The following is a 26,288-nucleotide window of genomic DNA, read 5'->3' as shown; positions in this document are numbered from 1 at the left end:
TAATTCAGTAAACATTATATCTGCTTCTCTTTTATATTGAAAACTCCCAAAACCCAACCAAAGAGGCAGCTTTAAAAAATAATCTAATAATAACACAAAGAATGCCGTTTACACAGTTCAAGTCTAAACCAAAACATTACAAACAAGCCGATGATAGTAATGGTATTGTGTGGTTTGGCAACCTGTCTGTACAGTGTATATCTAAGTTGATGCATCTCTTAAAGACAGAATGGAAAATTGTTGGGCACAATGAATATTTTATTCCTCAAGATTTATGTGAGAATTGTGTCCTTAATCAGGTGGAAAGGATTCTGAATGATCTGACTCGTATTTTGTTTCCACATCATGAACTGCTTCCCTCTAGTAAATATAGAGTCCTTAGGTGAAGGTATACTAATATCAGATATACCTGTTTCAATGGGTTTATTTAATTAGAGTATATCTTAACCCTTTGACTGCCCCTCTAATGCCCTTATAAATAATGGTTTACACACAGCTTTGGTTTTATTGTAAAAAAAAAATAATAATAAAAAAAGAAGAGGATCTGAATTATTTAATCAATATTTATTTATCAATATTTAATACAATATATTTATTAATCAATGTTTAATCCAAAATACTTATCAATATTTAATCCAATATATGTATTTATCAATATTTAATCCAATATATTCATTTAGCAATATTTATTCCAATATATTTTTATCAATATTTAATCCAATATTTGTATTTATCACTATTTAATCTAATATATTCATTTAGCAATATTTATTCCAATATATGTATTTATCAATATTTAATCCAATATATTTATTTATCAATATTTAATTCAATGTTTTTATTTATCAATATTTAATGCAATATACTTATTTATCAATATTCCATCCAATATATTTATTTATCAATATTTCATCCAATATATTTATTGATAATAATATATTTTATTATTTCTGGAAGGGCATCCGCTGCGTAAAAACATATGCTGGATACATTTTCGGTTAATTCTGCTGTGGCGACCCGTGATTAATTAAAAGGACTTAGCTGAAACGAAAATGAATGAATGAACATGTTAACTAGCGACATTAGAAGTTAAGAAATGCAATCAAAAAGTTTTTTTCTTTTCTTGGTAGGATAGTTAAAGAGTTAATTACCATTATAACTACTGTATTCTGTATTGTTTTTATCATATTGCTTTTATATATGTCTAAAGCAAAATGGTGATGCCCATAACAAATTTCCTATCAAGGACAATAAAGTTTACTTAGATTTTTGCAATTTTATTCCATTCTATAAAACAGATTGAACTACAAAAATAAACAAAAAAACAAAACAAAAAAATGCTACACCTCAAATGAGATAAACAGAGGCAAAATTTAAATAAAACTATCATTTTTATCCCAGTATTCATTACAATATATTGGATTAAATTTGATAAATACATATATTGGATTAAATATTAATAAATGTATTGGATTAAATATTGATAAATAAATATATTGGATTAAATATTGATAAATAAATATATTGGATTAAATATTAATAAATATATTGGATTAAATACTGATAAGTAAATATATTGGATTAAATATTTATTAATAATTATATTGAATTAAATATAGATAAATAAATATTTTGGATTAAATATTGATAAATAAATATACTGGAATAAATATTTATTAATAATTATATTGGATTAAATATAGATAAATAAATATTTTGGATTAAATATTGATAATTAAATATAATGGGTTAAATATTGAAAAATAAATATATTGGATTAAACACTGATAAATAAATATACTGGATTAAATATTGATAAATATATTGGATAAATATTGATAAATAAATATACTGGATTGAATATTGATAAATATATTGGATTAAATATTGATAAATAAATATTTTAGATTAAATATTGATAAATAAATATATTGGATTAAATACTGATAAATAAATGAATTGGATTAAATATTAATAAATATATTGGATTAAATATTGATAATTATATTGGATTAAATACTGATAAATAAATACATTGGATTAAATATAGATAAATAAATATTTTGGATTAAATGTTGATAATTAAATATAATGGATTAAATACTGATAAATAAATTGGATTAAATATTAATAAATATATTGGATTAAATATTGTTAAATATATTGGATTAAATATAGATAAATAAATATTTTGGATTAAATATTGATAAATAAATATACTGGATTAAATATTTATTAATAATTATATTGGATTGAATATTGATAAATGAATATATTGGATTAAATATTGATTAATAAATATATTGATTAAATATTGATAATTAAATATAATGGATTAAATATTGATTAATAAATATATTGGATTAAATATTGATAAATAAATAGACACTGAAAGGGGGTCTCAATTTTTCATGCCTGAAATGTTTTTAGTGTTATTATGAAGAAAACACTTGAGCAAATAGTGTTGCTCGGTGTCGGCATGCAAGAGAGTTTCAGCAGCAGCTCTGAGACGCAGATGCTCTGGACAGAAAACACCATAGACACCAAATCCCACAATACAGCATCACACACACGCACGCTTGCATGCACGCACGCTCACACACACTTGTGTTATGCAGACTGACTCCCAAAGGCCAAGAGTGCTTCACACACACATGAACACGCGCACATATGCACGCGCACACACACACACGCACACACACAGACATGCTCAAACATATGCTCATACAATACATGCACACATACACACTTGAATGCCCAAACACATCCACACACACATAAATGCACACACACAAACAAGCTCACACAGACATGCTCAAACACATGCACACATACACACTCGAACGCACAAACATGTATGCACAAACACATCCACATGCACACACAATACACTCACTTAAATGCACAAACACACACACACAACACCAATGCCCACACTGAAATAGACACAAACAAGCTCACCCACATGGACACATATACACACGCACACATAGACAGTCAAACACACAAGCATACATGCACAAATTACACTCAAATGGACATACACACAGATAAACACACACACACACACACACACAAATACATCCACTCAAATGCACACACAAACAAGCTAACACACACATACACATATCCACTCAAACAAACAAACAAACACACACACACACACACACACACACACACACTTAAATGCACACACATACACACTGACTGTAAAATGCACAAACATGTATGCCCAAACACATCCACACAAACATAATTGCACACACACAAACCAGCTCACACAGACATGCTCAAACACATGCACACATACACACTCCAATGCACAAACACATCCACATGCACACAAAATACACACACTGAAATGCAGAAACACACTCACACACACAAACTCAAATGCACACACACAAACAAGCTCACACACATAGAGACATGCTCACACACGCGCACACACACACACACACACACACACACACACACACACACACACACACATACACACATACACATACACACACACACACACACACACACACACACACAAACACACACAAATTTACAAACTAATACACTCAAACACACACACACCCACACAGTCAAAAGCACAAACATACATGCACAAATGCGCGCTGACACACACACAAACACACACACGCACACACACGCACGCACACACACACACACTCAAATGCATACACAAACAAGCTTACACACATACACAAATGCACTCAAACAGACACACACACACACACACACAAATACTCAAATGCACACACATACACACCCAAATCCACAAAAAATATTTTCTTGGCACACTTTGGGCCCATTAGTACCAATTGAGCATCGTGTCAACACCACAGCCTACCTGAGTATTGTTGCTGACCATGTCTATTCCTTTATGACCACAGTGTACTCATCTACTGATGGCTACTTCCAGCAGGATAACACACCATTAAGCTTGAATCATCTCAGACTGGTTTCTTGAACATGACAATGAATTCACTGTACTCAAATGGCCTCCACAGTCACCAGACCTCAATCCAACAGAGCACCTTTGGGAACAGGAGATTTGCATCATGGATGTGCAGCCAACAAATCTGCAGCAACTGTGTGATGCTATCACGTCAATATGGAGCAAAATCTCTGAGGAATATTTCCAGTATCTTGCTGAATCTATGCCATGAAGGATTAAGGCAGTTCTGAAGGCATCAGTGGGTCCAACCTGGAATTAATAAGGTGTACCTAATAAAGTGGCCGGTGAGTGTATGCATATAAACATTACATACATACTCGATCCACGTTACAGACTACAGTCTCGCATATTTTCAGCACCGAGATAATTAAGATGGTTTATTTATGTTTACTTCAGTACAAATATGTTTATTTAAAATGGCCAATTTATCTTTATTAACTTCACATGTACAGTTGAAGTCAGAATTATTAGCCCCCCTGAATTATTAGCCCCCCTGTTTATTTTTCCCCCCAATTTCTGTTCAACAGAGAGATTTCTTCAACACATTTCTAAACATAATAGTTTTAATAATTCATCTCTAATAACTTATTTATTTTATCTTTGCCATGAGGACAGTTAATAATATTTGACAAGATATTTTTCAAGACACTTCTATACAGCTTAAAGTGACTTTTAAAGGCTTAACTAGGTTAATTAGGTTAACTAGGCAGGTTAGGGTAATTTGGCAAGTTATTGTAAAACGATGGTTTGGTCTGTAGACTATCGAAAAAAAAAAGTTAGCTTAAAGGGGCTAATAATTTTGTCCTTAAAATAGTGTTTAAAAAATTAATAACTGCTTTTATTTTAGCCGAAATAAAACAAATAAGACTTTTTCCAGAAGAAAAAACATTATCAGACATGCTGTGAAAATTTCCTTGCTCTGTTAAATATAATATGGGAAATATTTAAAAAAGCAACAAAAATACAAAGGGGGCTAATAATTCTGACTTCAACTGTGTGTTTATTTTCAAAGTGTAGGATTTTATGTGTTCCCCAGTTTGTACATGGGCTACCAGCAGCAGTGAGATTTCACTGTAAAAAAATTTTTATACTATACACTTGGAACGGGGTATATGCCGAAGCATGCTAATAGGACTTTTAATTTGCCAGTAACCTGGGTTAAGCGCTTCCGGCGAATTGAATGCCAATGCAAAATCTGGTGCGTTTAAGGTCTGTTTTCTTTAAAAATCAGTGATCTCCACTGGCTGAGTGATATCCGATATAAAGTGGGTCTCAGATTGTACAAGAAGCACTGCATTAAATTACATTTCCCCCGCCATGTCTTTATTATATGAGCATGTATTTTACCCCAGTATATTCAATGGAGCTTCTGCGCTAGCCTGCCGATTCTGACAGGCGCTTGCGAGTAAACAGCTTTTTGTCTCGTTTTACGCTTGAGCAACTAAATAAATGCTTCAGTTTATTTAACTGAATGTATTTTAATGACATTACAACATCGATGCTGTAAAAGGAACCGTATAAAATGGAAAAAAGTTCACAATAACAGGTCACCGGAAGTGTATCAGCATGGGAACAGCACTAGCTCGGCATATACCCTACTGCTGTACTTTTATTGGCTTTTAAGTAAAACAAAATGAGTATTGCATTAAATTGTTCATATTTATTTCTCCTTAACCTCTTACTCTTCCTATTGCCTATAGAACAATAATAAAAAAAAACACGTGTCAAGCCGTGAGAACCAAACCAAACCGAAAACCATGTTAAAAAACCGAGGAATGTATTGAGCCGTGGGATAACTGTATTGTTGCATCCCTAGTAAATGTTATTTTTTAATATATTGAATATAATAATAGACCACTTAAATACTTTAATCATCTGGATTCACAACAAATATTTTTTTTTGGGCTGTAAACTACTGATAACATTTCTTCCACATTTAACAATAAAATAAAACTTTGAGGCATTTTGTTGACAAGATAACAAACAGGTTCCACAGTTACATCTTTTAATACGATATCAATGATTTACTTTCAATTAAAACATTTGTTATTCTGATAAATGTCTGAATTTCTGAAAAACTAAACGCTCTAAAGACCTGTAAAACCTATAAAATGTATCAGTAAATCTAGAGAACCTGAGAGTCTTCAAGTGGGAAAACAGCATTGTTCAGACTGAACTGCACCACATCACTGCTTTAAACCCTCATCTATTAATCACTATTAATCTTTATTTATTGAACATTCCATCAGTGTGTTTTACTCTAGAACGCAGCGCTCTGCTGTAATCACTAACTAACTGAGAGACACGCATGTAAACGCATGAACACACACACACACACACAGCCCAGACCCACAGCACCACTCCCTGCCTGAGTGACAGGTGGAGAGCAGCTGCAGAGCGGACGACCGAGATAACACCAGATAAAGCCTTTTCACTCTCTCTCTCTCTCTCTCTCTCTCACACACACACACACACACACACACACACACACACACACACACACACACACACACACACACACACACACACACACATACACACACACACACACACACACACACACACACACACACACACACACACACGCGCACGCACACACACACGCACACACGCACACACACACTCACACAAACAAACACATACATAACACATACACAGACTGAAGCACACTCACATGCACAATTACACACATAAACACGCCAATACACACATAATACACCACTACACCACATAAATACACACATGCACAAACACTAACACACACACACACACACACACTCACAGGCACAAGTACACACACACCACAAAAAATCACACACACATACACAACACACACTCACACAAATACACACAAACACTAACTCATGCGCACACACCCACACACCACCAAAACATACACACTTACAAAAACACACACACACACAACACACACTCACACAAATACACACAAACACTAACTCATGCACACACACACACACCACCAAAACATACACACTTACAAATACACAAACATACACTCACACAAATACACACAAACACTAACTCATGCACACACACACACACACACACACACCACCAAAACATACACACTTACAAAAACACACAGAACACACACTCACACAAATACACACAAACACTAACTCATGCACACACACACACACACACACACACACACACACACACCACCAAAACATACACACTTACAAAAACACACAGAACACACACTCACACAAATAAACACAAACACTAACTCATGCACACACACACACACACTCACATGCACTAGCATACACCCAAACACACACATGCACAAACACTAACACAAGCACACACTCACACAAACAAACACTAACACATACACAGACTCAAGCACACTCACATGCACAAGTACACACACACATATATATGTACACGCATACACAAGCACTAACGCACACACGCACAAACAACCACATAAACACACACATGCACAAACACATACATAAACACGCCAATACACACAACCACGCCAATACACACAAGCACAAACACTACACAAGCACAAACTCACACAAACACTAACACACACACACTCACAGGCACAAGTACACACACAAACACACACACAAATACGAACTCATGCATACATACACTCACATGCACAAGTACACACACATATGTACACGCATACACAAGCACTAACACACACACAACCACACACATGCACAAACACTAACACATACACACGCACACACTCACAAACAAACACTAACACACACATAGACTTGAGCACACACGCACACATATATGTACACGCATAACACACACATACACACACACAACCACATAAACGCACACTCACACAAAACACTAACACACACACACAAGTACACACACACATACATGTACACGCATACACAAGCACTAATGCACACACACACACAGCCACATAAACACACACATGCACAAACACATACACAATCACACACTCACACAAACAAACACTAACACATACACAGACTCAAGCACACTCACATGCACAAGTACACACACACATATATGTACACGCATACACAAGCACTAACGCACACACGCACAAACAACCACATTAACACACACATGCACAAACACATACATAACACATACACAGACTGAAGCACACTCACATGCACAAGTACACACATAAACACGCCAATACACACATGCACAAACACTACACAAGCACAAACTCACACAAACACGAACACACACACACACACACACTCACAGGCACAAGTACACACACAAACACACACACAAATACTAACTCATGCATACATACACTCACATGCACAAGTACACACACATATGTACACGCATACACAAGCACTAACACACACACAACCACATAAACACACACATGCACAAACACTAACACATACACACGCACACACTCACAAACACTAACACACACATAGACTTGAGCACACACGCACACATATATGTACACGCATAACACACACATACACACACAACCACATAAACGCACACTCACACAAAACACTAACATACACACACACACACAGATTTAAGCAAACTCACATGCACAAGTGCACACACACACACACACACACAATCACTCTCTCACACACTCAATCACTTACAAACTTACAAACACACACGCATTCAATCCCTCGCTCATACACAGACACTCACACACCTTTAAATACACTCACACACCTGATTACTCACACTCACTCACTCACTCACTCACTCACTCAAGGTAAAGTCTCTTACTGTAGGTCTCAGTAGAGCAGCTCCCACTGATGCTCCGTCAGCATTAGTCGAGCCTCATTGACAGCTGGATGTGAACTGGACTCTGGAGTTTCAGTCCTGATGATTCCACTGGACGCTCCTCAGCTGCTCTCCATCATCTGAACTCTGATCCAGACCGCTGGTGCATGCTGGGAGACACAAGAGGACCAGTTCATAGCAAAGTCTACAATAACAATCCAGTAAAAACAACTACTATGCTAATACCATCACCTGTCTTCATTTCAGAAGGAAGTACAAGTGTTTTGTGGATTGTTGGTGGCATGATCATTCGATTTTTGCATGTACTGTGGTTCTACTGTGGTTTTTGGACACAGTATTATTGATTTCTTGGTAAACTATTGACTTTATTTTTCAATGTGGAAGTGCACTCGTTATTGGGATTGTTTTAGAGCTTACGATTCAGTGGGAGAAATGGCTACCCTTACAGAAATTTCACATGAGTTTCACATGTGAAATTCACATGTGATCACATGTGCATGTGAAATTGCACACATGTGATCACATGGGAAAACGTGTGTATTTGGAACGATTTCGTGTGAATTCACATGTGATCACATGGGAAAACGTGTGTATTTGGAACACTTTTGTGTGAATTCACATGTGATAACGTGTGTATTTGGAACGCTTTTGTGTGAATTCACGTTATCACATGGGAAAACGTGTGTATTTGGAACGATTTTGTGTGAATTTTTATGTGAACCACATGTGATCACATAGGAAAATGTGTGTATTTGGAACGATTTCGTGTGAATTCACATGTGATCACATGGGAAAACGTGTGTATTTGGAACACTTTTGTGTGAATTCACATGTGATAACGTGTGTATTTGGAACGCTTTTGTGTGAATTCTCGTTATCACATGGGAAAACGTGTGTAATTGGAACGCTTTCGTGTGAATTCACATGTGATCACATGGGAAAACGTGTGTAATTGGAACGCTTTCGTGTGAATTCACATGTGATCACATGGGAAAACGTGTGTATTTGGAACGATTTTGTGTGAATTCACATGTGATCACATGGGAAAACGTGTGTATTTGGAACGATTTTGTGTGAATTCACATGTGATCACATGGGAAAACGTGTGTATTTGGAACGATTTCATGTGAATTTTCATGTGAACCACATGTGATCACATGTGAAATTCATGTGACTTTTCTGTAAGGGTAGAAATAATAAACGTCAGAAAACGGTCAAACTGCTCGCTCTACAAACAAGTGTTTGTATGACTATATAGACAAAGTAGAATAATATAATAAAAGTATCAGTATGCAACATCAAGCTGCATAACGAGCTGTTTTTAATGTCTAAAAATGAATGGAAGTGAATGAGACTGGAAGTCTCGAGCCAAACTGATTCAAATGGCTGCGCCCGCTCGTACACAGAGACAGAATGCCTACACTGTCTGTTTTCCTTATTTTGCAAAAGCACACACGTTTGTTGTTGTTGTGAGTATACACAACAAAAAGTAGACACATAACAGATTCGATTGATGTATTGATCTTATCTGTACGATTAAAACTGAAAGTGTAACTTATAGGGATGTAGCTGTATCAGAATTTCACGGTACGATAATACCTCGGTATGAATGGCACGGTACAGTATTTATTGAATAATTTACAGGAATAACAAAACTAATGAAAAGACTCAAAAAAAGTGCCAAAAGTGTTTAAAAAATTTAATAACTGCTTTTATTTTATACACACACACACACACACACACACAATTACAAAAACACACACACAACACACACTCACACAAATACACACAAACATTAACTCATGCACACACACTCACATGCACTAGCATATACACAAACACACCAATACACTCAACCACATAAACACACATGCACAAAAACTAACACATACACAAGCACACACTCACAAAACAAACACTAACACATACACGGACTCAAGCACACTCACATGCACAAGTACACACACACACATATATATGTACACGCATACACAAGCAATAACGCACACACGCACAAACAACAACATAAACACACACATGCACAAACACATACATAAACACGCCAATACACACAACCACGCCAATACACACATGCACAAACACTACACAAGCACAAACTCACACAAACACTAACACACACACACTCACAGGCACAAGTACACACACAAACACACACACAAATACGAACTCATGCATACATACACTCACATGCACAAGTACACACACATATGTACACGCATACACAAGCACTAACACACACACACAACCACAAACACGCACAAACACTAACACATACACATGCACACACTCACAAACAAACACTAACACACACATAGACTTGAGCACACACGCACACATATATGTACACGCATAACACACACATACATACACAACCACATAAACGCACACTCACACAAAACACTAACACACACACACACACACAAGTACACACACACATACATGTACACGCATACACAAGCACGAATGCACACACACATACACACACACACACACACACACAGCCACATAAACACACACATGCACAAACACATACACAAGCACACACTCACACAAACAAACACTAACACATACACAGACTCAAGCACTCTCACATGCACAAGTACACACACATATATATGTACATGCATACACAAGCACTAACGCACACACGCACAAACAACCACATTAACACACACATGCACAAACACATACATAACACATACACAGACTGAAGCACACTCACATGCACAAGTACACACATAAACACGCCAATACACACAACCACGGCAATACACACATGCACAAACACTACACAAGCACAAACTCACACAAACACTAACACACACACACACTCACAGGCACAAGTACACACACAAACACACACACAAATACGAACTCATGCATACATACACTCACATGCACAAGTACACACACATATGTACACGCATACACAAGCACTAACACACACACAACCACATAAACACACACATGCACAAACACTAACACATACACACGCACACACTCAAACAAACACTAACATTTACCTTAGCACTGAACATATCAATGACATACAAATCAGCCATCTATCTGTAAGTTTCGAAACAGGAACTTCAATTTTTCAATTTTAATAACAAATAACTATTAAACCATATAAAAAATAATAAAGTTTCAATTTAGTTTTGTTGAAAACTCATCCATTTCTCATTCTCATTCAACATTTAATCACTCACTCACTTAAGATAGAGATGGGTTTTTTAAAGGAAAATGATCATATAACTATAATATGGTAAAAGCTGGGATCTCTGTGCATGTCCCCTGCAACAGAAAATAAACCCCTCTCATTTGGGACTGAGGTTTCTGGAACAGAGAGATATGATTTAGCCAAGGTGGACAGCAGTGGGTGACGTTGTGCATCGTCTTTCCACAACTTGAGAGGACAAGCCATGAGTGAGATAGAGGTCACTTTGCGGTACAAGTCAATGTCTGCATCAATCTAACAAGAGTGCTGTGTTCTGCAGTCCTCATGACTGTTATTAGTGGTATTCCTCGACTTATATTTCCCCACAGTCTGGCAGTGCCTGCATACCGTTTTTTTCTTTGTCTGTCACCTTTTCTCCTTTTTCGTATCTTTTTAGAGAAACCGAAATGCTTCCACACATCCGATTTAAAACCCGCTTTAGGTTCGATCATTTCCAGCTCTTTTTCCTCCCCGCTACTAGCAGCACACTCCATTTCTGCATTACTGGATCTGTAGTGACAACAGACGGCAAAGGATGATGGCCACGCCTAGGCTGATGGGAATTGTAGTTCCCGCTACCTCCCGTTCGCTTCATTCGCCTAAGCAAACTTTTCTCAGAAATATAGTTTTACTGAGTCATGTGCCTTCGGTAATATTGAAAAAAATTACTATTGCGGTATGACGGTATTTACAATATTGTTACATCCCTAGTAATTTAAGTTGATTATAGCAGTTTGACGACACCACAGATCAAAACGTGTATACGCGGTCTTCGACCCCAGGGGGTTAAGGTCAATAGAAATGAAAGGAAATGACATGAAAATGACACCAGAGGCCACCATTCAAAGTTTGTGGTGTAATTATTGTTTTGTTTTTGGAAAATAAAGTTATTAATCAGGCAGTGGCTCAGTGGTTGGCACTGTCACCTCAGAGCAAGAAGGTTACTGGTTCGAGTCCCGGCTGGGCTAGTTGGCATTTCTGTGTTTCTGTGTTCTGAGTTTTTGCATGTTCTCCCCATGTTGGTGCTCTGGTTTCCCCCACCGTCCAAACACATGCGGTATAGGAGAATTGAATAAACTAAGTGTGGTTTATTTATAAACTAATTTCGAGATGATCAGGTGCTTACGATTGCTTGTGGATGGTCCCGCATTATTATTTATGATTCACCAATCAGAAGATTCCTAAGCCACTATAAATACCCTAGGTTCCATATAACAGCCATGTTCATTTTGAAGAATCTCCCCTTCCACCCCTACTCCTCCTCCTTTCCTAGATGGGTAAAGGCTGATTTATACTTCTGCATCAAACGCTGGCGTATGCTACGGTGCTGACGCATAGCCCTTCACCGTGGCCGTCGGCGTCGCTGACGTGCACCTCTCAAAAAATGTAACTACACGTCGCAACCAATCGTAGCGCAAGCTCTGTGATTGGTCTGCTTGGTAGCGCTGACGAATCTGGGCGTGATCGAGAGCCGCGTAAATGGTGCGAGCCTGATGGAGCGATTGTTTACAAGTGTGGAGTCCCGCAAATGAGTTCCGGATGGAAAGTTTTGTTTTGTGTTTACCTCATGGTTAAAGTTGTTGCACGTCCGCCGGTTCCTGCCTCAAAATGAGCGAGTTTGAGCCACTTGTACATCCAGGAAGTGTTCAGGAAAAGCAAAATAGCAGCGAAGAAACTCGACACAGAGGAACATTTACACCTTACTGTAAACTAGCGTTTCGGAAGTGTTAATGCAGACCAACAGAGACAGCGCGCAAAAGTATACATGCACAGCCACGCGCGTTGCATGCGCCGTGGGTTACGCCGGTCACTTGACGCAGAAGTATAAACCAGGCTTAACTCGGTGGCCCAGTGGTTAGCACTGTTGCCTTACAGCAAGAACATCACTAGTTGTAGTCTTTACCAAGCCAGCTGATGTTTCTGTGCGGAGTTTACATGTTTTCCTCGTGCTCACGTGGGTTTCCCCCGGGTTCCCCGGTTTCCTCCCGCCGTCCATAAACATGCAACTTAAGTTATTTGATTAATCCAAATCAGCACCATAGACATGCTCCTAGTAAGAAGTTATCTCTTAAGAGCAATCACTATCTGTTCATTAGCTACAACACAGGAGAGTTCTCAAGATCTACCCAAGCTCAAACTCCTCTCTCGCCCAGCTAATGGGAGGGAGTCCCAGGCTCGAGGATCTCATGAGATCAGGGCTCTCTCCCGGGACAGCATGCCAAACACGCTTTATAATCGACCAACAGCTAAGTGTGAACTCTTGAAATTGGCCATAGCGAATGAGCGTATGTGTGAATGTGAGAGTGTATGGGTGGGCATCAGCTGCGAAAAACATACGCCGGAATAGTTGGCGATTCATTCCACTGTGGTGACCTCTGATAAATCAGAGACTGAGCCGGAGGAAAGTAAATGAGTTACTAGTCAAGGATTTCATTAAATTGATCAAAATTGACACTAAAAAGTTATTTGTGACGTTACAAAATATTTTAAATAAATGTTCTTTAAAAATCTCTATTCATAAAAAAGCATAATTAAGGTGTTTATGAAAATATGAAGGGTTTTTTATTATTCACAATAAGAAAAATCAGCACATTTAATTTATGAATTTATGAGATGTGACAGACAACTGCTGAAGGCGACGCAGTAGTGCTGTCGCCTCACAGCAAGAAGGTTGCTGGTTCGAGCCTCGGCTGGGTCAGTTCAGTTGGCGTTTCTGTGTGGAGTTTGCATGTTCTCCCTGCATTCACGTGAGTTTCCTCCGGGTGCTCCGGTTTCCCCCACAGTCCAAAGACATGCGGTACAGGTGAACTGGGTAGGCTAAAATTGTCCGTAGAGTATGAGTGTGTGTGTGTGTGGATGTTTCCCAGAGATGGGTTGCAGCTGGAAGGGCATCTGCTGCGTAAAAACTTGCTAAATAAGTTGGCGGTTCATTCCGCTGTGGAGACCCCGGATTAATAAAGGGACTAAGCTGAAAAGAAAATGAATAAATGAATGACAACTGCTGAAAATCCTTCGAAAATATTTATCAAACTCTAAAATGTTATTTTAAATTGTCATATAAGATTTAGTTTTTAATTTACTGGATTTTCGCTGGATTTTATGCAGCATTGGTTAGCAGAAGAGCCTTTTGTAAAAATATTTTATACTCATTTTTCTTCGGCTTATTCCTTTATTTATCAGGGGTCACCACAGTGGGATGAACTGCCAAGTATTCCAGCATATGTTTTACACAGTGGATGCCCTTCCAGCTGCAACCCAGCACTGGGAAACACTGAACTTCAACACTGAAAACTGGATGGATACTGTTTCAATTTACTATAATCTTCTATGTGAAGCTGCTTTGACACAATCTACATTGTAAAAGCTCTGTACAAATAAGTGAAGTTTATTCATAAACAAATTTCGAGAGGATCACATGCTTATGATTGTTCACAGCTGTTCCAACTTTAGCTAATGACCGATTATCCTATCAGACGATCCTTAACTCACTATAAATAACCAAACTTTTCTCATCTCAATATCTTCGTCTTGAAGAAACCCCCCCCTCACCCAACCCTACTTTCCCTCCTTTCAAACGGGCATCACAGTGGCCAGCGATTAGCGCTGTTGCCTCACAGCAAGAATGCCCCTGGTTTAATTCCTTTCCAAACCAGATGGCATTTCTGTGCAGAGTTTGCTCGTTCTCCCCGTGGTCTCGTGGGTTTTCCCCGGTTCCTCCAGTTTCCTCCCACAGTTCAAAAACAAGCACTCTAAATAGTTAATCAAAAATACATTAGCGAAACTCTGAGTACACCTTTCAGCATCCATATCCGAAACTTAGGTACAACAAGCAAGAAGGGGAGTCATCGAGATCTACCTGAGCTCAAACTCCCCTCTCGCCTTGCAACGGGAGGGAGCCCAGGGCTCGAGGATCTTATAAGCTCAGGGCTCTCTCCCGGGACAGCACGCCAAACTAGCTTTACTGTCAATCATCAGCTAAGTGTGAACGTTTGAAAGATTAATTTAATTTCTAATGTTGAATGATGTATGTTTATGAACATACATTTATGAATGTATGTTTATGTTTTAACAACAAAAAAAAAAGACTTTTAGGTTGGAGATCACGTGAGGTTGAGTACATTTTCAAACATAAATCTATTTCTAAGAGCATTTCTCCATTTCCCATTTTATTTATAAAACGCTTTTCTAAAACCCAAAGCGCTACAACAACAAATAAAATCAAACATGCAATAACTCTCTGAATAATTCTCCTGAAGAGTCTCTGTGTAGTAGAAGCGCTCGGTCATGCTGCTGAGCAATGGAGGAGCATTAAAATGCAGATGTTTGTGTTTGGTGTGTCACAACAATGTGTCATTATGAGAAGAAATCTCTCTGTTGATCTGAGTGTCACCTGCCGGCGCGGTGTGTTTGTCCCGCTGTGTTTCCTCGGAAGTGAGCAGTGCTGGACGCAGGCGTGCGCTCGGGTGTGTGTCAGCTCTTATCTGGCCTGCGCTCACACAAAGACAAGCAGAGGAGAGTAAACACTTGCACTTTCAGGCACACAGCAAAGCACACAAACCTCAAGGCATTTTCCAGTATCGCAGGTGTTGCTGTCATGGACTAACACACACACACACACACACAAATGCGTGCGCACACAGACAGATGTTTACACAATGTTTACATGTTTTTGTGACATAAGGACACCAATGTGTATAACAATCAGGCACACAGACAGACACACACGCGCACACTCACTTACGCACACATCAAGAAACATATACAACTTTGTGTTTGTGAATAACGGGAACATTTCATGTTTGCATTGTTTGTGTAAAGCATGTACTTTATTTTTAATCACCGCAACCCTGTCCCTAAACCCAACTCTCACAGGAAGCAGTGCATTATTACCTTTTGAATAAACTCAAGGTGTATCCCAAATTGCACACTGTACAGAGCCTCCGGAGAGTATTGATAGCGCTTCACCTTTTCCACATTTGTTTATATGTTACAGTCTTATTCCAAAATAGATTAAATTCATTTATTTTCTCAAAATTCTACACACAGTACGACATAATGACAATGTGGAAAAAGAGTTTTTGAAATTGTTGCAAATTTATTAAAAATAAAAAAGCTGAAAAATCACATGTACATCAGTATGCACAGCCTTTGCTGTGAAGCTCTAAATTGAGTTCAGGTACATTCTGTTTCCACTGATCATTCTTGAGATGTTTCAGCAGCTGAATTAAAGTTCACCTGCAGTAATTCAGTTGATTTGAAAAGGCATACACCTGTCTGTATGAGGTCCCAGGGTTGACAGTGCATGTCAAAGCACAAACCAAGCATGAAGACAAAGGAATTGTCTGTAGATATCGAAGACAGGATTGTCTCGAGGCACAAGGCTGGGGAAGGTTACAGAAAAATTTCTGCTGCTCTGAAAGTTCCAATGAGCACAGTGGCCTCCATCATCCGTAAGTGGAAGATGTTTAACCACCAGGACTCTACCTAGAGTTGGCCGGTCATCTAAGCTGAGTGATCAGGGAGAAGGACCTTAGTCAGGGAGGTGATCAATAACCCGATGGTCACTCTGTCTGAGCTCCAGCGTTCTTCTGTGGAGAGAGGAGAACCTTACAGAAGAACAACCATCTGTGCAGCAATCCACCACTCAGGCCTGTATGGGGAAGTGGCCAGACGGAAGCCACTCCCCGCATGGAATTTGCCAAAAGGCATCTGAAGGACTCTCAGACCATAAGAAACTAAATTTTCTGCTCTGATGAGACTAAAATTAAACTCTTTGGAGTGAATGCCAGGCTTTACATTTGGAGAAAACCAGGCAGCGCTCATCACCAGGCTAATAGCATCCCTACAGTGAAGCATGGTGGTGGCAGCATCATGCTGTGGGGATGTTTTTCAGCAGCAGGAACTGGAAGACTAGTCAGGATAGAGGAAAAGATGAATGCAGCAATGTACAGAGACAACCTGAATGAAAACCTGCTTCAGAGTGTTCTTGACCTCAGACTGGGGCGACGGTTTATCTTCTTCCAGTAGCACAATGACCCAAAGCACACCGCTAGAATATTAATGGAGTGGCATCACAACATCTCGATGAATGTCCTTGAGTGGCCCAGCCAGAGCCCAGACCTAAATCCTATTGAACATCACTGGAGAGATCTGAAAATGGCTGTCCATCGCTTTCCACACAACCTGATAGAGCTCGAGAGGTACAGCAAAGAGGAATGGCCAAAAATTCCCAAAGACAGGTGTGCCAAGCTTGTGGCATCATATTCAAAAAGACTTGAGGCTGTAATCGCTGCCAAAGGTGCATCAACACAGTATTGAGCAAACTCTGTGAATACTGATGTACATGTGATTTTCAGGTTTTTATTTTTAATACATTAGCAACAATTTAAAAAACAATTTTTTTTCACATTGTCATTATGGGGGGTTGTGTGTAGAATGTTGAGGAAATAAATTAATTTAATTATTTTTGGAATAAGGCTGTAACAAACAAATGTGGAAAAAGTGAAGCGCTATCAATAGTTTCCGGATGCTCTGTGTGCACTATTCTACACCATTTTGTAGTATAAATAGTACTAGTGAATTCACATTAAAACTATTCGCTGTAAAAGAATAAGCCTTAAAAAAGCAAGAGAATATGTTTGCTGCTGTTCAAATGAGCTGAAACTGCTCAATTCTTAAAGTTTTTTTGAAGTCAACTTAATTGTTTTATGTTCAATACACTTACATTTTTAAAAGCAATTAACTTAATCAACGTGTGTTGGACAACATAAAGTAACTGTGTGGAACCCAGCAAATTTTACAGTGTAATTAAATGTATTTTGCATATTAAAAAGACAAATAAACATTTGCACAGCACCGTTTATGAGAACACTGAAATTCTTAAACATCAGTGTTAGTAAAAACCATCTTCTCTCTTTCTCTCTCTGTGCATGCGCGTGTGTGTGTGTGTGTGTGTGTTAAGTGTGGGTCGGTTTGGAGTGTCAGTTAAACGTGGCACATGTCTATTGTGTTTTGGGACCCCGGACCCTCGGCACAATTCAGCAGGAGGTTTGCAGACGGCTTTCAGCGGCGGGGGGAACACAGCTGATCCACACAAAAGACTCGGACCTCCTGTTCACAAGCAGCACACAATACCCCGACCCTAATGCTTGTAAATCTATTCACTGATCAGAGCGCATGGCAGCACGCCGGCCCGCCGGTTTTTCCACAAAACCCACACCACAAAACACACTCCAGAGTTTCAACGGGACACACACTTTAGATTAAAGGCGTCTTCAACTGCAGTATACAGCAAAAACAATGTATTTGTTTAATATAAATCGCCTCTCATGTTTCTGTTCGGTTGAGGTTAGTAGTTTAGGAAGGTTTAGGCGAAGGTTCACCCAAACAATGAACATTTATTCCCTATTTACTCTGCTTCAAGTGGTTATAAACCTGTACTTCTTTCTTCTGTTGAACACAAAGGAAGATAATTTGATGACAGCTGAAAACCTGTGACCATTGACTTCCACAGCAGGAAAAACAGATACTATGGAAATCAATGGTTACAGGTTTTAAGCATTCTTCAAAATATCTCCTTTTGCGTTTAACAGAAGAAATTCTTTAGGTTTATAACGAGGAAAAGTGTGCATAAAAGATGACAGAATGATTTTCTTTTAAGGTATACGAGTTAGTCTAGAGATATAATAATATCTACAATAATACTTTTATTGATATTAATGTATGACATTTTTAACAGTTAAAGGATGTTTACTTTAGAATGGTTTTATTAGGTTATTTTATTTTTTTAACGTTTTAGTATTGGTTCCATATATATTTTGAGGCTTTTATTAAAAATAATAGCTTATGATCACATTAATAATTAATTTATTAATAAATTATTTTTTTATTAACATTTCAAATTGGCTTCTTAAAAGATTTCTACACATTATGTGATCAGTAAGTCATGACATTTGTTTTTAGTTCATTGTAACTTATTAAACCAAGTTAATCATGTTCCAACTTAAGTTGCGCAAGCTGTTTTAAGTCAGTTTAACATATAAGTTCAATGGACACATGCAGTAGGGTTCATATGATTCAGCTTTAAAAAAATGAGGACAACTAGAATTGTTTTTTACAGTGTATTTGCCATATTTAACTTACAGCTTAATATGTTTATGGCACACTTCAGTTTTTAATTGCAAAGTTTAAAATAAACTTAAAATGACTAAAGTCGTTTATAATTTTCTAACAAACTCCATCTAGCATGTGCATTTTAATTTATTTCAGCTTTGTCTCAAATAGCAAAACTATTTTAAAGTTTCATTTTAACATTTTAATATTAATTTAACAGTTGAATTCAGAATTATTAGCCCCCCTGAATTAAGACCGCTTGTTTTTTTCCCCTAATTTCTGTTTAACGGAGAGAAGATTGTTTCAACACATTTCTAAACACAATAGTTTTAATAACTCATTTCTAAAAACTGATTTATTTTATCTTTGCCATGATGACAGTTAATAATATTTGACTAGATATTTTTAAGACACTTCTATACAGCTTAAAGTGACATTTAAAGGCTTAACTAGGTTAATTAGGTTAACTAGGTAGGTTAGGGTAATTAGGCAAGTTATTGTATAATGATGGTTTGTTCTGTAGACTATCAAGAAAAAAATAGCTTTAAGGGGCTAATAATTAGTCTCTAAAATGGTGTTTAAAAAATTTAAAACTGCTTTTATTCTAGCCGAAATAAAACAAATGAGACTTTCTTTAAAAGAAAAAATATTATCAGACATGCTGTGAAAGTTTTCTTGCTCTGTTAAACATCATTTGGAAAATATTTTAAAAAGAAGAATAAAATTCAAAGGGGGCTAATAATTCTGACTTCAACTTTCAGAATTATTACAAAAGTGCAATGTTAAATCGTCACCTTAGAATTATAAAATTCTATCTGACTTTATCAAATGACAACTTATTTACATTATGGGATGTTTTTTATAAGTTGTTTACATTTTAAGACTTTTTATTTAAATACAAACGTTACACTCAGACTGTTTGCTATAAAATCAAAAAACTTTAAAGCTCAATATCTCAAAATCAGAACCTTATAATTCCAACGTGTGTCTACATAATGAGCACATTATATCAATACATTGAATTGATTCCTTTAAATGTCATTGTAAAATAAAGATTCATTAATTAACAGTTGATAACAACACTGGGTGCATTGGATATTGTTTTAACCCAATGTTGAGTGAAATATGCACTGTAAAACCCAATAATCAACTTTATCAAATGAAATGAGTGTAGTTAACTCAAAACTTACTGAAAGTTAATTCTACTCATTTGAAAAGAGTTTTGAACTCAGTGTTGAAGGTAATGAGTTAATTAAATACCTCATTACGTCAACTTAAGTGGAGTAAGTTCACAGTACTCATATAGATTATTTTTTAAGAAAATGGTTTGTTACATTCAGGTTCCTTAAATGGTTTGAGTTGCCTTAAATTATTGGGTTTTAGTACTCAGTTGGTTTGAGTTCTCTTTATTTATCGTATTTTACGGTGCTTAAATTGCTTTGTTTACTCAACTGGAGTAAGATCACAGTACTCATTAGGATTAGTCTTTCAACTTAAATGGTTTGTTGCAATTGGTTTCCTCAAACAGTTTAACTTACCTTAACTTCTTGGGTTTTACAGCGCGGACAAACCCTACTGTTGGGTAAAAAGTGTCATTTGAATGTTTAAACAACACTGATGTTTTTGTATGTATAGTAGTAGGGTAGGGTCTGAATATTTTCAATTTAGTTGACAAACATATGGTGAACAGTTTACATAACAGTAACCGTTAAGGTAATAAATAAGATTAATTAAAAACAAATTTATTTCATTCATTCATTTTCTTGTCGGCTTAGTCCCTTTATTAATCCGGGGTCGCCACAGCGGAATGAACCGCCAACTTATCCAGCAAGTTTTTACGCAGCAGATGCCCTTCCAGCCGCAACCAATCTCTGGGAAACATACACACAGTCATTCACACACACACGCACACACACTACTGACAATTTAGCCTAAATTGTACCGCATGTCTTTGGACTGTGGAGGAAACCGGAGCACCCGGAGGAAGCCCACGCGAATGCAGGTAGAACATTCAAACTCCACACAGAAAAGCCAACTGAGCAGAGGCTCGAACCAGAGACCTTCTTGCTGTGAGGCGAATGTGCTACCCTCTACGCCACAGCGTCGGCCTAAATTCATTTCATTTAAGTATTTATTCATATTTGTTAACATTAGTTCATGTTACTTAACGTTAACATATTAATAAACGTCACACTATTTTAAGTTTCAAATGTCACCAACAAACCATCAACTGTGACTTTTGCATTAATGAACCCCTAATGTGTTGCTTATTAATAGTTAGGGTAAACAATAGGGATGTAGAATATGATCATGCAGATTTTGTACTTGATAAGCACTAATAAACAACCAATGTCTTAATAGGCATGTAATACTAGTGAATAGTGGAAACTGTTCCTTAAACTGAAGTGGGTTAGTTTTTATTTGAAGGTGTCCTTGTTATTCATTCTACCTACTGATTAATATTAATTAAGTACATGTGCTTATATACTCTTTTTCGAAGGACATCCTGGGATTTTTAACAACCACAGAGAGTTGGGACCTCGGTTTAACGTCTCATCCAAAAGACGGTGCTCACTGAGCAGTATATCGTCCCTGTGACTATACTGGGGCATCAGGACCCACAAAGACCGTAGGTTGGGCGCCCCCTGCTGGCCTCACTAACACCACTTCCGGCAGCAACCTAGCTTTACCATGTGGTCTCTCATCTAGGTACTGACCGGGCGCAGCCCTGCTTAGCTTCAGTGGGCGACCCTGTGAGAGTTGCAGAGAGCTAGCTGCCGGCTAGTTGCATGTAATTATGCATAACTGTAATTACTAAAGTAAGTTCATGGAACGTGTAATAAGGACATCTTGTTACCTTACTAAATGCTGTCAGTTCATGCAATTTAATACTGTTAACAAATGTTCAATTTGATCAAGAAACTGCTAAAAACTTGTATAATTACAGTGAAAACACATTAATCAACACCTTAGTTCAGAGCATTAATAAATGCTGAACTCAAAATGAAGAATTAAAGTAAATTAAATGTGAAAGTAATTTTTAAAGTACACTCATCGTTAAAGTATTATAATAAAATACTCTAAAATTATATTATCTATAGATTATCGAATCAAACTATATCTGCACAACAGTGACCAAAACATACAGCTGAACTGAGAAGAGCTTGAGAGGAATCTATGCACACACACACACACACACACACAGAGAGAGAGAGAGAGAGAGAGAGAGAGAGAGAGAGCTGATCTTTATTCGGGTTGAAGAAAGGTCGTCGGTGGGCGGGGCTGTGTTTTAGGAAGCACGACCATAATTATGCAAATAAGCTTGGCCCCACCCCCTCCTCACATCACTGTCAGACTGCGCACACACATACACAATGACTCTCCCTAAAGTGCCTGAAGAGATTACATCAGACTACGTGATCTATGACATCAACCCTTGTGTGTTACATGTGCTCAGTTTTGCTGAACATGCAACACGGGCTGAAATGCCTGTTGGGGGACAAAAAAATAAATAAATAAAATAAAATCACAAAAAATGGAGGACAAACTGCTAATTAACGTCTTCTGAACGTTGAAAAGCAGCTTATGCTGATAAAATGTATATACAAGACCTTTTCATGCTTTTATTTACATTTAGAGTTGAGGTTTAGGCTTGTTGGCTAAGTCTGGTATGTCCTAATTTGCATTCCTCAGTAAGCGTGTGTGTGTGTGTGTGTGTGTGTGTGTGTGTGTGTGTGTCCTTTTCTTCAGTTCATTTTCAGCTGCTGTTTAATGAATGCTTGGAAACAAACACTAACCCCCCTCTTTACGAATTCATTACTCATTTACTGTAGGGAAGGAAGAGAGCGATAGACAGAAAGAAATATTCAAACGGCTTTAAAATGCTTATTTGCTTATTAAAATGAACGCTTTAACTGATTTAACACGGTCAGCTGTGCATTTTTAACAGTTAAAGGATGTTTACTTTAATGGTTTACTGGCATTTCTCATATACAGTGGGGAACATTAGTATTGAACACGTCACCATTTTTCTCAGAAAACATATTTCTGGATGTTGATAACTATTGTATTCAGATCAGGCGATTGGCTGGGCCATTCTACAGCTTGATTTTCTTTCTCTGAAAGCATTTGAGGGTTTCCTTGGCTGTATTTTGGATCATTGTCTTGCTGAAATGTCCACCCTGGTTCATCTTCATCCTCCTTCTAATGTAGATGTTGTACTGAAGCAGCTGATATTCATTTACAGTGAGGAAGGGCAGAGGGTTGCTGAAGAACTACTGAGAGATTTAATCTGCTGTCTGGGCTTTCACTGCCTTTTTACACCTCCCTTTCTTCATGTGTTCAATACTTTTTCCCTGCGTCATTTTATTTTATTACACATAACTTCCTTTGTAAACTAATTACATTTGTTTTCTTTGCATATTTGGATTACTTTGGTTGTTATCAACATCCTGTGAAATTTCAAGTCAACAGCACCTTTAAAAATTTGTTTTCTGAGACAAATAGCGGTGTTGAATACTTATTTACACCGCATATGGCCGTAGTGTGCCCACCTCTGGTATAGACCGTCATATTGGGGTGATATAAACACACCCAGTCCTTTTTTTTTTTTCAATTGGTGGACCAATTTGGAACGATTTTCAGACCGACCGCAACTTCGCGTAGGAGTGCAGTCCCCGCTCCCACCAATATTGATTGACAGGCGCATCACCATATCCTCAGTTTGTTGTTTCACGTCGGCCATTTTCAGCACGCGAGTCAAAGCAATATCACTAAAGGAACACCCTTGCTCTATTTTTAGATGTAAGGCTCATTGGGCCCAACATTAGATCAATATTCTCCACATGATCGCTGTAATCGGAATTATTGTTTGTACCCTTTGGGTAGGTTTGCAAACGTGTATTTTTCATTGCATCTACCCTAAACTTCAGCCGTTGGCATTTCTCGTGTACACAGAAGCTCCCTGCGATCTTAACCAGGTTTAGATGTTGCCTGCGCGTTGCCCCATCTGCGCGTCTCTCCATTGGAAATAAAATAAAGAACTTGCCTGCAGGTTGTACACCAGAAGTGCCGCTCGGCAGCGCCATGCGTTTCAGAATTGTAAACATATGTTTCCATCAGGGTCCACACAACAACGCTTTAAGTCAGCGTCTGTCCGTGGCACCCAGCCACAATTCAGGACACTTCATATTTCTGCCGCGCCACAGAGCGCAATCGGAATTTTATTTTAAATAACATGCGAATGTGCGTGTCTGAGTGTGCCTTGTCGTGGCTCTGGTGCCTCAGTCAAAGTTAATTCAGTGTGCGTCGTTATTAGTCTCGGTGTACAAGCTCTGTACTTGAAACTAGCACACAGTTGGCTGTAAAACTATACAAAGACACAAATGATTGTGTACTCTCTGCTTGGTCTGTGTCCGAGTCGTACATGTACAGCTGAAGGCTGATCCTCTCACTCATGTTGCTTCTCTCTGTCTGCAAGTCTGTTGCAAACACAGAGCAGGAGAGCTCTTGGCTTCGCCCCCTTGTTACATTGGGCAGAAAGTCGAAACTAATTTTCATGTGAAGCAACAAGCCCCTAAAACAGCGACCTGTTTACACGCCCCCAACATGACACATTTTAACACATTATAATAAAAACATCTGTACTGTGTTTTGAAGTGAACCTAAACTGGCACACTCAGAACAACCATAATAATAATATTAAAAAGGGGGTAAACTACTGTATGTGCCCGTTAAGTTACTCCCAAAATGCATGCAAGTAAGTGTCTGGTGAACGTAGAGAAGAGTAGATTCAACTTTATAATTGCTTCCACTATGTGTATCTGATATGAATAAAAACATATCAGCAAATTACATTTGAATGGATTGTTAGACTTCCTTTTGTGTTTTACAAACTCTAGATGTACTGATTTACTAGTACTTGTGCATAATTTACATGTCAAAAACAAAAACGCTGCATATTTGCGATAATACGACGCGTCTTTCTCTGGCTTAGCAGTAGCCAACGGGTCAAATCTCAGTTTTAAATTTTTTAATTGCCGATCTAAGGGTAAACGGGCTAACGCTAACTTGTCGTGCTTGTCATGCTGAATAACGAGTAAAACATCAGCATCAGGGACTTTACGGTCCTCACTTCAAAACGGAACAAAAATAGGATTCTGTAGTGAATTACCCTGCTGATGCTCCCTTTCTCCT

The 26,288-nt window shown here is 37.8% G+C and overlaps 1 long non-coding RNA gene across 4 annotated transcripts in view; it reads right to left on the bottom strand.

The window, feature by feature from the left end:
• The window catches only part of LOC137488701 (uncharacterized), a 152,351-nt gene that overhangs the window by 14,146 nt on the left and 111,917 nt on the right, over positions 1-26,288 (bottom strand). For 2 of the 4 annotated variants that reach the window (XR_012396179.1, XR_012396209.1), the window contains 2 exons: positions 16,372-16,467; positions 8,726-8,892 (listed from right to left, as the gene is read on the bottom strand). This is a non-coding gene — a long non-coding RNA (uncharacterized lncRNA). Of the gene's footprint in view, positions 1-8,725; positions 8,893-16,371; positions 16,468-26,288 lie in introns of those variants that run through there. The other 2 variants (XR_012396191.1, XR_012396207.1) reach the window with 1 other exon arrangement.

This window comes from Danio rerio, chromosome 20, assembly GCF_049306965.1.
Source record: "Danio rerio strain Tuebingen ecotype United States chromosome 20, GRCz12tu, whole genome shotgun sequence".
Taxonomy (NCBI): Eukaryota; Metazoa; Chordata; class Actinopteri; order Cypriniformes; family Danionidae; genus Danio; species Danio rerio.
The sequence above is the reverse complement of the archived record's forward strand: the minus strand, read 5'-3'. Positions and strand labels throughout refer to the sequence as shown.